At 46.3% G+C, this 15,728-nt stretch overlaps 10 non-coding genes across 10 annotated transcripts; all 10 read right to left on the bottom strand.

Moving 5' to 3' along the window:
* Positions 1-311: 311 nt before the first annotated feature.
* LOC142272394 (U2 spliceosomal RNA) lies at positions 312-502 on the bottom strand. Its single transcript, XR_012737271.1, has one exon. It is a non-coding gene; the product is annotated as a U2 spliceosomal RNA (small nuclear RNA).
* Positions 503-1,889: 1,387 nt separating this feature from the next.
* LOC142272392 (U2 spliceosomal RNA) lies at positions 1,890-2,080 on the bottom strand. The gene has a single exon (XR_012737269.1). It is a non-coding gene; the product is annotated as a U2 spliceosomal RNA (small nuclear RNA).
* A 1,388-nt stretch (positions 2,081-3,468) lies between these two features.
* Positions 3,469-3,659, bottom strand: LOC142272391 (U2 spliceosomal RNA). Its single transcript, XR_012737268.1, has one exon. It is a non-coding gene; the product is annotated as a U2 spliceosomal RNA (small nuclear RNA).
* Positions 3,660-5,049: 1,390 nt separating this feature from the next.
* On the bottom strand, positions 5,050-5,240 carry LOC142272390 (U2 spliceosomal RNA). Its single transcript, XR_012737267.1, has one exon. It is a non-coding gene; the product is annotated as a U2 spliceosomal RNA (small nuclear RNA).
* Positions 5,241-6,627: 1,387 nt separating this feature from the next.
* Positions 6,628-6,818, bottom strand: LOC142272389 (U2 spliceosomal RNA). Its single transcript, XR_012737266.1, has one exon. It is a non-coding gene; the product is annotated as a U2 spliceosomal RNA (small nuclear RNA).
* A 1,387-nt stretch (positions 6,819-8,205) lies between these two features.
* Positions 8,206-8,396, bottom strand: LOC142272388 (U2 spliceosomal RNA). Its single transcript, XR_012737265.1, has one exon. It is a non-coding gene; the product is annotated as a U2 spliceosomal RNA (small nuclear RNA).
* Positions 8,397-9,783: 1,387 nt separating this feature from the next.
* On the bottom strand, positions 9,784-9,974 carry LOC142272387 (U2 spliceosomal RNA). Its single transcript, XR_012737264.1, has one exon. It is a non-coding gene; the product is annotated as a U2 spliceosomal RNA (small nuclear RNA).
* Positions 9,975-11,361: 1,387 nt separating this feature from the next.
* LOC142272386 (U2 spliceosomal RNA) lies at positions 11,362-11,552 on the bottom strand. The gene has a single exon (XR_012737263.1). It is a non-coding gene; the product is annotated as a U2 spliceosomal RNA (small nuclear RNA).
* A 1,387-nt stretch (positions 11,553-12,939) lies between these two features.
* LOC142272385 (U2 spliceosomal RNA) lies at positions 12,940-13,130 on the bottom strand. The gene has a single exon (XR_012737262.1). It is a non-coding gene; the product is annotated as a U2 spliceosomal RNA (small nuclear RNA).
* A 1,387-nt stretch (positions 13,131-14,517) lies between these two features.
* On the bottom strand, positions 14,518-14,708 carry LOC142272383 (U2 spliceosomal RNA). The gene has a single exon (XR_012737261.1). It is a non-coding gene; the product is annotated as a U2 spliceosomal RNA (small nuclear RNA).
* Between the last annotated feature and the right edge of the window lie 1,020 nt (positions 14,709-15,728).

Here is a 15,728-nt window from a genome sequence, read left to right as displayed (position 1 = left end):
CACTGCAGCAGCAGGTGAATCCACTTTGTCCAAAAGGGATCTATTCCATTCAATTGCAAATGATCTAGATAAGACAGAGAACTGCAGCACGGGGACATAGCCGAGTTGGTCAGGTTGAGTGGTGATGAGTTTGCTATTTGGATGAATAAAGAAAGTCAAAAGTGTGAAAGATAAAAAACAAAAGGAGGAAGTGTGAAAAGTGAATGGGCCAAATTGAGGTGCATATGAAGACGTATGCTTTCTTCCAATTCATTAAATCGGGCTAATATGAATCAGGTGAATTGAGTTCTGCTTTTGGAAACTGGGTTAAGAAGGGGTGCACCGTTCCTGGAGGTACTGCAATACCAGGTCAATGCGTGGAGTGGACAGAGCAAGCTCTTTTTCCATCTCCCTGTTCTAAAAATCCATTTAATATATGGTCCCCAGATAGGGGACGTATCAGATATTAAACTGATAAGAACAGATACTACACTTGATCTTAGCCAAAAGGCCGAGAAGCGATAACCAGAATTGGTTTGGGCCTCGAGTGGCACCCTGGCCTATGCCGGACACATCTTAGGGAGAGAGAGCGAGAGGGAGACAAACCCACGCCTACACAAGACATTTTGTCACCCAAGCCAACCCTTGAAAAGGCTGCTTTGCAGAGCCAAAACAAGAAGAATGGTGCGTTTTGCAGCCGCCGCCCACTGCAATGAATCTGAATAACTCCTCCTTTAGGGCGCAAGCAACTCCCCTCCCCCTTGCAGTCTTTCCAATTCACGATACAAAAAGACGGACAGGACAGGTTGCCTGACTTTCCGTCACTGCCACCCTTTGCCATCCTTACCCGTAGAAAGCCCTTTCATCATCCCCAAACCCTAATCTTTTCCCTTTCCTTCCCAGCCCCCAAACCCTGCCCTCTGTACCTTTCTCACCACCCGCTTCCCTTCTCCTGTCATCCCCCTACCACCCGGGAAAAAAAGAGATTGCCCCCTCCTTCCACTAGCCCACCCTCCCACCCAAAGAACAACTTCTTCTGCGCAGCTTGTTTTCTAGGCAGCAGCGCTATTGTGATGTCATCGGGGGGCATTGTGACAAGCCGCCAGTGTTCCGTCTCTTCATGTTGTGCACAGTTCAAACGGAAAATACATCAACAGGCAGACTACAGAAAAGCTTACTATCAAAGGTTAGAGGGGGGCTTTCTCAGAGGGCTTTTTACAGTTTTTCTATTCCCAATTAGCCGTTTAAGTGTACTTATTGAAAGTAGTAATTCTTTCATAGGCCGCCCTTTCTTAGTATTTGACGTTCCTTATATTGCGGTATGAGGCTTCGCAGTAGGTTGCAAACATTCATCACCCATGACTGTCCCCAATTGAGCTCAGAAGCTCAATGTCTATCATGACCTCTCTTTTAGAATGTCCAAGAGCAAGCAAACTATTCCTCCAGGAGAGGGCGCCAACAGACTACTAAAGAGATCATCATTACTCAAAGAAAACCCCAAAAACCAATGCATGATAGGAATAAACAGGTAACTTTCTTTGGAGTGGAAGCGGAGAGATCGCACCAGATGCCAATTCTAGATGTTATCACACCTGTGGTCACTGCAGCAGCAGGTGAATCCACTTTGTCCAAAAGGGATCTATTCCATTCAATTGCAAATGATCTAGATAAGACAGAGAACTGCAGCACGGGGACATAGCCGAGTTGGTCAGGTTGAGTGGTGATGAGTTTGCTATTTGGATGAATAAAGAAAGTCAAAAGTGTGAAAGATAAAAAACAAAAGGAGGAAGTGTGAAAAGTGAATGGGCCAAATTGAGGTGCATATGAAGACGTATGCTTTCTTCCAATTCATTAAATCGGGCTAATATGAATCAGGTGAATTGAGTTCTGCTTTTGGAAACTGGGTTAAGAAGGGGTGCACCGTTCCTGGAGGTACTGCAATACCAGGTCAATGCGTGGAGTGGACAGAGCAAGCTCTTTTTCCATCTCCCTGTTCTAAAAATCCATTTAATATATGGTCCCCAGATAGGGGACGTATCAGATATTAAACTGATAAGAACAGATACTACACTTGATCTTAGCCAAAAGGCCGAGAAGCGATAACCAGAATTGGTTTGGGCCTCGTAGTGGCACCCTGGCCTATGCCGGACACATCTTAGGGAGAGAGAGCGAGAGGGAGACAAACCCACGCCTACACAAGACATTTTGTCACCCAAGCCAACCCTTGAAAAGGCTGCTTTGCAGAGCCAAAACAAGAAGAATGGTGCGTTTTGCAGCCGCCGCCCACTGCAATGAATCTGAATAACTCCTCCTTTAGGGCGCAAGCAACTCCCCTCCCCCTTGCAGTCTTTCCAATTCACGATACAAAAAGACGGACAGGACAGGTTGCCTGACTTTCCGTCACTGCCACCCTTTGCCATCCTTACCCGTAGAAAGCCCTTTCATCATCCCCAAACCCTAATCTTTTCCCTTTCCTTCCCAGCCCCCAAACCCTGCCCTCTGTACCTTTCTCACCACCCGCTTCCCTTCTCCTGTCATCCCCCTACCACCCGGGAAAAAAAGAGATTGCCCCCTCCTTCCACTAGCCCACCCTCCCACCCAAAGAACAACTTCTTCTGCGCAGCTTGTTTTCTAGGCAGCAGCGCTATTGTGATGTCATCGGGGGGCATTGTGACAAGCCGCCAGTGTTCCGTCTCTTCATGTTGTGCACAGTTCAAACGGAAAATACATCAACAGGCAGACTACAGAAAAGCTTACTATCAAAGGTTAGAGGGGGGCTTTCTCAGAGGGCTTTTTACAGTTTTTCTATTCCCAATTAGCCGTTTAAGTGTACTTATTGAAAGTAGTAATTCTTTCATAGGCCGCCCTTTCTTAGTATTTGACGTTCCTTATATTGCGGTATGAGGCTTCGCAGTAGGTTGCAAACATTCATCACCCATGACTGTCCCCAATTGAGCTCAGAAGCTCAATGTCTATCATGACCTCTCTTTTAGAATGTCCAAGAGCAAGCAAACTATTCCTCCAGGAGAGGGCGCCAACAGACTACTAAAGAGATCATCATTACTCAAAGAAAACCCCAAAAACCAATGCATGATAGGAATAAACAGGTAACTTTCTTTGGAGTGGAAGCGGAGAGATCGCACCAGATGCCAATTCTAGATGTTATCACACCTGTGGTCACTGCAGCAGCAGGTGAATCCACTTTGTCCAAAAGGGATCTATTCCATTCAATTGCAAATGATCTAGATAAGACAGAGAACTGCAGCACGGGGACATAGCCGAGTTGGTCAGGTTGAGTGGTGATGAGTTTGCTATTTGGATGAATAAAGAAAGTCAAAAGTGTGAAAGATAAAAAACAAAAGGAGGAAGTGTGAAAAGTGAATGGGCCAAATTGAGGTGCATATGAAGACGTATGCTTTCTTCCAATTCATTAAATCGGGCTAATATGAATCAGGTGAATTGAGTTCTGCTTTTGGAAACTGGGTTAAGAAGGGGTGCACCGTTCCTGGAGGTACTGCAATACCAGGTCAATGCGTGGAGTGGACAGAGCAAGCTCTTTTTCCATCTCCCTGTTCTAAAAATCCATTTAATATATGGTCCCCAGATAGGGGACGTATCAGATATTAAACTGATAAGAACAGATACTACACTTGATCTTAGCCAAAAGGCCGAGAAGCGATAACCAGAATTGGTTTGGGCCTCGAGTGGCACCCTGGCCTATGCCGGACACATCTTAGGGAGAGAGAGCGAGAGGGAGACAAACCCACGCCTACACAAGACATTTTGTCACCCAAGCCAACCCTTGAAAAGGCTGCTTTGCAGAGCCAAAACAAGAAGAATGGTGCGTTTTGCAGCCGCCGCCCACTGCAATGAATCTGAATAACTCCTCCTTTAGGGCGCAAGCAACTCCCCTCCCCCTTGCAGTCTTTCCAATTCACGATACAAAAAGACGGACAGGACAGGGTAGCCTGACTTTCCGTCACTGCCACCCTTTGCCATCCTTACCCGTAGAAAGCCCTTTCATCATCCCCAAACCCTAATCTTTTCCCTTTCCTTCCCAGCCCCCAAACCCTGCCCTCTGTACCTTTCTCACCACCCGCTTCCCTTCTCCTGTCATCCCCCTACCACCCGGGAAAAAAAGAGATTGCCCCCTCCTTCCACTAGCCCACCCTCCCACCCAAAGAACAACTTCTTCTGCGCAGCTTGTTTTCTAGGCAGCAGCGCTATTGTGATGTCATCGGGGGGCATTGTGACAAGCCGCCAGTGTTCCGTCTCTTCATGTTGTGCACAGTTCAAACGGAAAATACATCAACAGGCAGACTACAGAAAAGCTTACTATCAAAGGTTAGAGGGGGGCTTTCTCAGAGGGCTTTTTACAGTTTTTCTATTCCCAATTAGCCGTTTAAGTGTACTTATTGAAAGTAGTAATTCTTTCATAGGCCGCCCTTTCTTAGTATTTGACGTTCCTTATATTGCGGGGTATGAGGCTTCGCAGTAGGTTGCAAACATTCATCACCCATGACTGTCCCCAATTGAGCTCAGAAGCTCAATGTCTATCATGACCTCTCTTTTAGAATGTCCAAGAGCAAGCAAACTATTCCTCCAGGAGAGGGCGCCAACAGACTACTAAAGAGATCATCATTACTCAAAGAAAACCCCAAAAACCAATGCATGATAGGAATAAACAGGTAACTTTCTTTGGAGTGGAAGCGGAGAGATCGCACCAGATGCCAATTCTAGATGTTATCACACCTGTGGTCACTGCAGCAGCAGGTGAATCCACTTTGTCCAAAAGGGATCTATTCCATTCAATTGCAAATGATCTAGATAAGACAGAGAACTGCAGCACGGGGACATAGCCGAGTTGGTCAGGTTGAGTGGTGATGAGTTTGCTATTTGGATGAATAAAGAAAGTCAAAAGTGTGAAAGATAAAAAACAAAAGGAGGAAGTGTGAAAAGTGAATGGGCCAAATTGAGGTGCATATGAAGACGTATGCTTTCTTCCAATTCATTAAATCGGGCTAATATGAATCAGGTGAATTGAGTTCTGCTTTTGGAAACTGGGTTAAGAAGGGGTGCACCGTTCCTGGAGGTACTGCAATACCAGGTCAATGCGTGGAGTGGACAGAGCAAGCTCTTTTTCCATCTCCCTGTTCTAAAAATCCATTTAATATATGGTCCCCAGATAGGGGACGTATCAGATATTAAACTGATAAGAACAGATACTACACTTGATCTTAGCCAAAAGGCCGAGAAGCGATAACCAGAATTGGTTTGGGCCTCGAGTGGCACCCTGGCCTATGCCGGACACATCTTAGGGAGAGAGAGCGAGAGGGAGACAAACCCACGCCTACACAAGACATTTTGTCACCCAAGCCAACCCTTGAAAAGGCTGCTTTGCAGAGCCAAAACAAGAAGAATGGTGCGTTTTGCAGCCGCCGCCCACTGCAATGAATCTGAATAACTCCTCCTTTAGGGCGCAAGCAACTCCCCTCCCCCTTGCAGTCTTTCCAATTCACGATACAAAAAGACGGACAGGACAGGTTGCCTGACTTTCCGTCACTGCCACCCTTTGCCATCCTTACCCGTAGAAAGCCCTTTCATCATCCCCAAACCCTAATCTTTTCCCTTTCCTTCCCAGCCCCCAAACCCTGCCCTCTGTACCTTTCTCACCACCCGCTTCCCTTCTCCTGTCATCCCCCTACCACCCGGGAAAAAAAGAGATTGCCCCCTCCTTCCACTAGCCCACCCTCCCACCCAAAGAACAACTTCTTCTGCGCAGCTTGTTTTCTAGGCAGCAGCGCTATTGTGATGTCATCGGGGGGCATTGTGACAAGCCGCCAGTGTTCCGTCTCTTCATGTTGTGCACAGTTCAAACGGAAAATACATCAACAGGCAGACTACAGAAAAGCTTACTATCAAAGGTTAGAGGGGGGCTTTCTCAGAGGGCTTTTTACAGTTTTTCTATTCCCAATTAGCCGTTTAAGTGTACTTATTGAAAGTAGTAATTCTTTCATAGGCCGCCCTTTCTTAGTATTTGACGTTCCTTATATTGCGGTATGAGGCTTCGCAGTAGGTTGCAAACATTCATCACCCATGACTGTCCCCAATTGAGCTCAGAAGCTCAATGTCTATCATGACCTCTCTTTTAGAATGTCCAAGAGCAAGCAAACTATTCCTCCAGGAGAGGGCGCCAACAGACTACTAAAGAGATCATCATTACTCAAAGAAAACCCCAAAAACCAATGCATGATAGGAATAAACAGGTAACTTTCTTTGGAGTGGAAGCGGAGAGATCGCACCAGATGCCAATTCTAGATGTTATCACACCTGTGGTCACTGCAGCAGCAGGTGAATCCACTTTGTCCAAAAGGGATCTATTCCATTCAATTGCAAATGATCTAGATAAGACAGAGAACTGCAGCACGGGGACATAGCCGAGTTGGTCAGGTTGAGTGGTGATGAGTTTGCTATTTGGATGAATAAAGAAAGTCAAAAGTGTGAAAGATAAAAAACAAAAGGAGGAAGTGTGAAAAGTGAATGGGCCAAATTGAGGTGCATATGAAGACGTATGCTTTCTTCCAATTCATTAAATCGGGCTAATATGAATCAGGTGAATTGAGTTCTGCTTTTGGAAACTGGGTTAAGAAGGGGTGCACCGTTCCTGGAGGTACTGCAATACCAGGTCAATGCGTGGAGTGGACAGAGCAAGCTCTTTTTCCATCTCCCTGTTCTAAAAATCCATTTAATATATGGTCCCCAGATAGGGGACGTATCAGATATTAAACTGATAAGAACAGATACTACACTTGATCTTAGCCAAAAGGCCGAGAAGCGATAACCAGAATTGGTTTGGGCCTCGAGTGGCACCCTGGCCTATGCCGGACACATCTTAGGGAGAGAGAGCGAGAGGGAGACAAACCCACGCCTACACAAGACATTTTGTCACCCAAGCCAACCCTTGAAAAGGCTGCTTTGCAGAGCCAAAACAAGAAGAATGGTGCGTTTTGCAGCCGCCGCCCACTGCAATGAATCTGAATAACTCCTCCTTTAGGGCGCAAGCAACTCCCCTCCCCCTTGCAGTCTTTCCAATTCACGATACAAAAAGACGGACAGGACAGGTTGCCTGACTTTCCGTCACTGCCACCCTTTGCCATCCTTACCCGTAGAAAGCCCTTTCATCATCCCCAAACCCTAATCTTTTCCCTTTCCTTCCCAGCCCCCAAACCCTGCCCTCTGTACCTTTCTCACCACCCGCTTCCCTTCTCCTGTCATCCCCCTACCACCCGGGAAAAAAAGAGATTGCCCCCTCCTTCCACTAGCCCACCCTCCCACCCAAAGAACAACTTCTTCTGCGCAGCTTGTTTTCTAGGCAGCAGCGCTATTGTGATGTCATCGGGGGGCATTGTGACAAGCCGCCAGTGTTCCGTCTCTTCATGTTGTGCACAGTTCAAACGGAAAATACATCAACAGGCAGACTACAGAAAAGCTTACTATCAAAGGTTAGAGGGGGGCTTTCTCAGAGGGCTTTTTACAGTTTTTCTATTCCCAATTAGCCGTTTAAGTGTACTTATTGAAAGTAGTAATTCTTTCATAGGCCGCCCTTTCTTAGTATTTGACGTTCCTTATATTGCGGTATGAGGCTTCGCAGTAGGTTGCAAACATTCATCACCCATGACTGTCCCCAATTGAGCTCAGAAGCTCAATGTCTATCATGACCTCTCTTTTAGAATGTCCAAGAGCAAGCAAACTATTCCTCCAGGAGAGGGCGCCAACAGACTACTAAAGAGATCATCATTACTCAAAGAAAACCCCAAAAACCAATGCATGATAGGAATAAACAGGTAACTTTCTTTGGAGTGGAAGCGGAGAGATCGCACCAGATGCCAATTCTAGATGTTATCACACCTGTGGTCACTGCAGCAGCAGGTGAATCCACTTTGTCCAAAAGGGATCTATTCCATTCAATTGCAAATGATCTAGATAAGACAGAGAACTGCAGCACGGGGACATAGCCGAGTTGGTCAGGTTGAGTGGTGATGAGTTTGCTATTTGGATGAATAAAGAAAGTCAAAAGTGTGAAAGATAAAAAACAAAAGGAGGAAGTGTGAAAAGTGAATGGGCCAAATTGAGGTGCATATGAAGACGTATGCTTTCTTCCAATTCATTAAATCGGGCTAATATGAATCAGGTGAATTGAGTTCTGCTTTTGGAAACTGGGTTAAGAAGGGGTGCACCGTTCCTGGAGGTACTGCAATACCAGGTCAATGCGTGGAGTGGACAGAGCAAGCTCTTTTTCCATCTCCCTGTTCTAAAAATCCATTTAATATATGGTCCCCAGATAGGGGACGTATCAGATATTAAACTGATAAGAACAGATACTACACTTGATCTTAGCCAAAAGGCCGAGAAGCGATAACCAGAATTGGTTTGGGCCTCGAGTGGCACCCTGGCCTATGCCGGACACATCTTAGGGAGAGAGAGCGAGAGGGAGACAAACCCACGCCTACACAAGACATTTTGTCACCCAAGCCAACCCTTGAAAAGGCTGCTTTGCAGAGCCAAAACAAGAAGAATGGTGCGTTTTGCAGCCGCCGCCCACTGCAATGAATCTGAATAACTCCTCCTTTAGGGCGCAAGCAACTCCCCTCCCCCTTGCAGTCTTTCCAATTCACGATACAAAAAGACGGACAGGACAGGTTGCCTGACTTTCCGTCACTGCCACCCTTTGCCATCCTTACCCGTAGAAAGCCCTTTCATCATCCGCAAACCCTAATCTTTTCCCTTTCCTTCCCAGCCCCCAAACCCTGCCCTCTGTACCTTTCTCACCACCCGCTTCCCTTCTCCTGTCATCCCCCTACCACCCGGGAAAAAAAGAGATTGCCCCCTCCTTCCACTAGCCCACCCTCCCACCCAAAGAACAACTTCTTCTGCGCAGCTTGTTTTCTAGGCAGCAGCGCTATTGTGATGTCATCGGGGGGCATTGTGACAAGCCGCCAGTGTTCCGTCTCTTCATGTTGTGCACAGTTCAAACGGAAAATACATCAACAGGCAGACTACAGAAAAGCTTACTATCAAAGGTTAGAGGGGGGCTTTCTCAGAGGGCTTTTTACAGTTTTTCTATTCCCAATTAGCCGTTTAAGTGTACTTATTGAAAGTAGTAATTCTTTCATAGGCCGCCCTTTCTTAGTATTTGACGTTCCTTATATTGCGGTATGAGGCTTCGCAGTAGGTTGCAAACATTCATCACCCATGACTGTCCCCAATTGAGCTCAGAAGCTCAATGTCTATCATGACCTCTCTTTTAGAATGTCCAAGAGCAAGCAAACTATTCCTCCAGGAGAGGGCGCCAACAGACTACTAAAGAGATCATCATTACTCAAAGAAAACCCCAAAAACCAATGCATGATAGGAATAAACAGGTAACTTTCTTTGGAGTGGAAGCGGAGAGATCGCACCAGATGCCAATTCTAGATGTTATCACACCTGTGGTCACTGCAGCAGCAGGTGAATCCACTTTGTCCAAAAGGGATCTATTCCATTCAATTGCAAATGATCTAGATAAGACAGAGAACTGCAGCACGGGGACATAGCCGAGTTGGTCAGGTTGAGTGGTGATGAGTTTGCTATTTGGATGAATAAAGAAAGTCAAAAGTGTGAAAGATAAAAAACAAAAGGAGGAAGTGTGAAAAGTGAATGGGCCAAATTGAGGTGCATATGAAGACGTATGCTTTCTTCCAATTCATTAAATCGGGCTAATATGAATCAGGTGAATTGAGTTCTGCTTTTGGAAACTGGGTTAAGAAGGGGTGCACCGTTCCTGGAGGTACTGCAATACCAGGTCAATGCGTGGAGTGGACAGAGCAAGCTCTTTTTCCATCTCCCTGTTCTAAAAATCCATTTAATATATGGTCCCCAGATAGGGGACGTATCAGATATTAAACTGATAAGAACAGATACTACACTTGATCTTAGCCAAAAGGCCGAGAAGCGATAACCAGAATTGGTTTGGGCCTCGAGTGGCACCCTGGCCTATGCCGGACACATCTTAGGGAGAGAGAGCGAGAGGGAGACAAACCCACGCCTACACAAGACATTTTGTCACCCAAGCCAACCCTTGAAAAGGCTGCTTTGCAGAGCCAAAACAAGAAGAATGGTGCGTTTTGCAGCCGCCGCCCACTGCAATGAATCTGAATAACTCCTCCTTTAGGGCGCAAGCAACTCCCCTCCCCCTTGCAGTCTTTCCAATTCACGATACAAAAAGACGGACAGGACAGGTTGCCTGACTTTCCGTCACTGCCACCCTTTGCCATCCTTACCCGTAGAAAGCCCTTTCATCATCCCCAAACCCTAATCTTTTCCCTTTCCTTCCCAGCCCCCAAACCCTGCCCTCTGTACCTTTCTCACCACCCGCTTCCCTTCTCCTGTCATCCCCCTACCACCCGGGAAAAAAAGAGATTGCCCCCTCCTTCCACTAGCCCACCCTCCCACCCAAAGAACAACTTCTTCTGCGCAGCTTGTTTTCTAGGCAGCAGCGCTATTGTGATGTCATCGGGGGGCATTGTGACAAGCCGCCAGTGTTCCGTCTCTTCATGTTGTGCACAGTTCAAACGGAAAATACATCAACAGGCAGACTACAGAAAAGCTTACTATCAAAGGTTAGAGGGGGGCTTTCTCAGAGGGCTTTTTACAGTTTTTCTATTCCCAATTAGCCGTTTAAGTGTACTTATTGAAAGTAGTAATTCTTTCATAGGCCGCCCTTTCTTAGTATTTGACGTTCCTTATATTGCGGTATGAGGCTTCGCAGTAGGTTGCAAACATTCATCACCCATGACTGTCCCCAATTGAGCTCAGAAGCTCAATGTCTATCATGACCTCTCTTTTAGAATGTCCAAGAGCAAGCAAACTATTCCTCCAGGAGAGGGCGCCAACAGACTACTAAAGAGATCATCATTACTCAAAGAAAACCCCAAAAACCAATGCATGATAGGAATAAACAGGTAACTTTCTTTGGAGTGGAAGCGGAGAGATCGCACCAGATGCCAATTCTAGATGTTATCACACCTGTGGTCACTGCAGCAGCAGGTGAATCCACTTTGTCCAAAAGGGATCTATTCCATTCAATTGCAAATGATCTAGATAAGACAGAGAACTGCAGCACGGGGACATAGCCGAGTTGGTCAGGTTGAGTGGTGATGAGTTTGCTATTTGGATGAATAAAGAAAGTCAAAAGTGTGAAAGATAAAAAACAAAAGGAGGAAGTGTGAAAAGTGAATGGGCCAAATTGAGGTGCATATGAAGACGTATGCTTTCTTCCAATTCATTAAATCGGGCTAATATGAATCAGGTGAATTGAGTTCTGCTTTTGGAAACTGGGTTAAGAAGGGGTGCACCGTTCCTGGAGGTACTGCAATACCAGGTCAATGCGTGGAGTGGACAGAGCAAGCTCTTTTTCCATCTCCCTGTTCTAAAAATCCATTTAATATATGGTCCCCAGATAGGGGACGTATCAGATATTAAACTGATAAGAACAGATACTACACTTGATCTTAGCCAAAAGGCCGAGAAGCGATAACCAGAATTGGTTTGGGCCTCGAGTGGCACCCTGGCCTATGCCGGACACATCTTAGGGAGAGAGAGCGAGAGGGAGACAAACCCACGCCTACACAAGACATTTTGTCACCCAAGCCAACCCTTGAAAAGGCTGCTTTGCAGAGCCAAAACAAGAAGAATGGTGCGTTTTGCAGCCGCCGCCCACTGCAATGAATCTGAATAACTCCTCCTTTAGGGCGCAAGCAACTCCCCTCCCCCTTGCAGTCTTTCCAATTCACGATACAAAAAGACGGACAGGACAGGTTGCCTGACTTTCCGTCACTGCCACCCTTTGCCATCCTTACCCGTAGAAAGCCCTTTCATCATCCCCAAACCCTAATCTTTTCCCTTTCCTTCCCAGCCCCCAAACCCTGCCCTCTGTACCTTTCTCACCACCCGCTTCCCTTCTCCTGTCATCCCCCTACCACCCGGGAAAAAAAGAGATTGCCCCCTCCTTCCACTAGCCCACCCTCCCACCCAAAGAACAACTTCTTCTGCGCAGCTTGTTTTCTAGGCAGCAGCGCTATTGTGATGTCATCGGGGGGCATTGTGACAAGCCGCCAGTGTTCCGTCTCTTCATGTTGTGCACAGTTCAAACGGAAAATACATCAACAGGCAGACTACAGAAAAGCTTACTATCAAAGGTTAGAGGGGGGCTTTCTCAGAGGGCTTTTTACAGTTTTTCTATTCCCAATTAGCCGTTTAAGTGTACTTATTGAAAGTAGTAATTCTTTCATAGGCCGCCCTTTCTTAGTATTTGACGTTCCTTATATTGCGGTATGAGGCTTCGCAGTAGGTTGCAAACATTCATCACCCATGACTGTCCCCAATTGAGCTCAGAAGCTCAATGTCTATCATGACCTCTCTTTTAGAATGTCCAAGAGCAAGCAAACTATTCCTCCAGGAGAGGGCGCCAACAGACTACTAAAGAGATCATCATTACTCAAAGAAAACCCCAAAAACCAATGCATGATAGGAATAAACAGGTAACTTTCTTTGGAGTGGAAGCGGAGAGATCGCACCAGATGCCAATTCTAGATGTTATCACACCTGTGGTCACTGCAGCAGCAGGTGAATCCACTTTGTCCAAAAGGGATCTATTCCATTCAATTGCAAATGATCTAGATAAGACAGAGAACTGCAGCACGGGGACATAGCCGAGTTGGTCAGGTTGAGTGGTGATGAGTTTGCTATTTGGATGAATAAAGAAAGTCAAAAGTGTGAAAGATAAAAAACAAAAGGAGGAAGTGTGAAAAGTGAATGGGCCAAATTGAGGTGCATATGAAGACGTATGCTTTCTTCCAATTCATTAAATCGGGCTAATATGAATCAGGTGAATTGAGTTCTGCTTTTGGAAACTGGGTTAAGAAGGGGTGCACCGTTCCTGGAGGTACTGCAATACCAGGTCAATGCGTGGAGTGGACAGAGCAAGCTCTTTTTCCATCTCCCTGTTCTAAAAATCCATTTAATATATGGTCCCCAGATAGGGGACGTATCAGATATTAAACTGATAAGAACAGATACTACACTTGATCTTAGCCAAAAGGCCGAGAAGCGATAACCAGAATTGGTTTGGGCCTCGAGTGGCACCCTGGCCTATGCCGGACACATCTTAGGGAGAGAGAGCGAGAGGGAGACAAACCCACGCCTACACAAGACATTTTGTCACCCAAGCCAACCCTTGAAAAGGCTGCTTTGCAGAGCCAAAACAAGAAGAATGGTGCGTTTTGCAGCCGCCGCCCACTGCAATGAATCTGAATAACTCCTCCTTTAGGGCGCAAGCAACTCCCCTCCCCCTTGCAGTCTTTCCAATTCACGATACAAAAAGACGGACAGGACAGGTTGCCTGACTTTCCGTCACTGCCACCCTTTGCCATCCTTACCCGTAGAAAGCCCTTTCATCATCCCCAAACCCTAATCTTTTCCCTTTCCTTCCCAGCCCCCAAACCCTGCCCTCTGTACCTTTCTCACCACCCGCTTCCCTTCTCCTGTCATCCCCCTACCACCCGGGAAAAAAAGAGATTGCCCCCTCCTTCCACTAGCCCACCCTCCCACCCAAAGAACAACTTCTTCTGCGCAGCTTGTTTTCTAGGCAGCAGCGCTATTGTGATGTCATCGGGGGGCATTGTGACAAGCCGCCAGTGTTCCGTCTCTTCATGTTGTGCACAGTTCAAACGGAAAATACATCAACAGGCAGACTACAGAAAAGCTTACTATCAAAGGTTAGAGGGGGGCTTTCTCAGAGGGCTTTTTACAGTTTTTCTATTCCCAATTAGCCGTTTAAGTGTACTTATTGAAAGTAGTAATTCTTTCATAGGCCGCCCTTTCTTAGTATTTGACGTTCCTTATATTGCGGTATGAGGCTTCGCAGTAGGTTGCAAACATTCATCACCCATGACTGTCCCCAATTGAGCTCAGAAGCTCAATGTCTATCATGACCTCTCTTTTAGAATGTCCAAGAGCAAGCAAACTATTCCTCCAGGAGAGGGCGCCAACAGACTACTAAAGAGATCATCATTACTCAAAGAAAACCCCAAAAACCAATGCATGATAGGAATAAACAGGTAACTTTCTTTGGAGTGGAAGCGGAGAGATCGCACCAGATGCCAATTCTAGATGTTATCACACCTGTGGTCACTGCAGCAGCAGGTGAATCCACTTTGTCCAAAAGGGATCTATTCCATTCAATTGCAAATGATCTAGATAAGACAGAGAACTGCAGCACGGGGACATAGCCGAGTTGGTCAGGTTGAGTGGTGATGAGTTTGCTATTTGGATGAATAAAGAAAGTCAAAAGTGTGAAAGATAAAAAACAAAAGGAGGAAGTGTGAAAAGTGAATGGGCCAAATTGAGGTGCATATGAAGACGTATGCTTTCTTCCAATTCATTAAATCGGGCTAATATGAATCAGGTGAATTGAGTTCTGCTTTTGGAAACTGGGTTAAGAAGGGGTGCACCGTTCCTGGAGGTACTGCAATACCAGGTCAATGCGTGGAGTGGACAGAGCAAGCTCTTTTTCCATCTCCCTGTTCTAAAAATCCATTTAATATATGGTCCCCAGATAGGGGACGTATCAGATATTAAACTGATAAGAACAGATACTACACTTGATCTTAGCCAAAAGGCCGAGAAGCGATAACCAGAATTGGTTTGGGCCTCGAGTGGCACCCTGGCCTATGCCGGACACATCTTAGGGAGAGAGAGCGAGAGGGAGACAAACCCACGCCTACACAAGACATTTTGTCACCCAAGCCAACCCTTGAAAAGGCTGCTTTGCAGAGCCAAAACAAGAAGAATGGTGCGTTTTGCAGCCGCCGCCCACTGCAATGAATCTGAATAACTCCTCCTTTAGGGCGCAAGCAACTCCCCTCCCCCTTGCAGTCTTTCCAATTCACGATACAAAAAGACGGACAGGACAGGTTGCCTGACTTTCCGTCACTGCCACCCTTTGCCATCCTTACCCGTAGAAAGCCCTTTCATCATCCCCAAACCCTAATCTTTTCCCTTTCCTTCCCAGCCCCCAAACCCTGCCCTCTGTACCTTTCTCACCACCCGCTTCCCTTCTCCTGTCATCCCCCTACCACCCGGGAAAAAAAGAGATTGCCCCCTCCTTCCACTAGCCCACCCTCCCACCCAAAGAACAACTTCTTCTGCGCAGCTTGTTTTCTAGGCAGCAGCGCTATTGTGATGTCATCGGGGGGCATTGTGACAAGCCGCCAGTGTTCCGTCTCTTCATGTTGTGCACAGTTCAAACGGAAAATACATCAACAGGCAGACTACAGAAAAGCTTACTATCAAAGGTTAGAGGGGGGCTTTCTCAGAGGGCTTTTTACAGTTTTTCTATTCCCAATTAGCCGTTTAAGTGTACTTATTGAAAGTAGTAATTCTTTCATAGGCCGCCCTTTCTTAGTATTTGACGTTCCTTATATTGCGGTATGAGGCTTCGCAGTAGGTTGCAAACATTCATCACCCATGACTGTCCCCAATTGAGCTCAGAAGCTCAATGTCTATCATGACCTCTCTTTTAGAATGTCCAAGAGCAAGCAAACTATTCCTCCAGGAGAGGGCGCCAACAGACTACTAAAGAGATCATCATTACTCAAAGAAAACCCCAAAAACCAATGCATGAAAGGAATAAACAGGTAACTTTCTTTGGA

This window comes from Anomaloglossus baeobatrachus, unplaced genomic scaffold, assembly GCF_048569485.1.
Source record: "Anomaloglossus baeobatrachus isolate aAnoBae1 unplaced genomic scaffold, aAnoBae1.hap1 Scaffold_3490, whole genome shotgun sequence".
Lineage (NCBI taxonomy): Eukaryota > Metazoa > Chordata > Amphibia > Anura > Aromobatidae > Anomaloglossus > Anomaloglossus baeobatrachus.
Note: the sequence above shows the minus strand (reverse complement) of the source record. Positions and strands in the feature narration are given on the sequence as shown.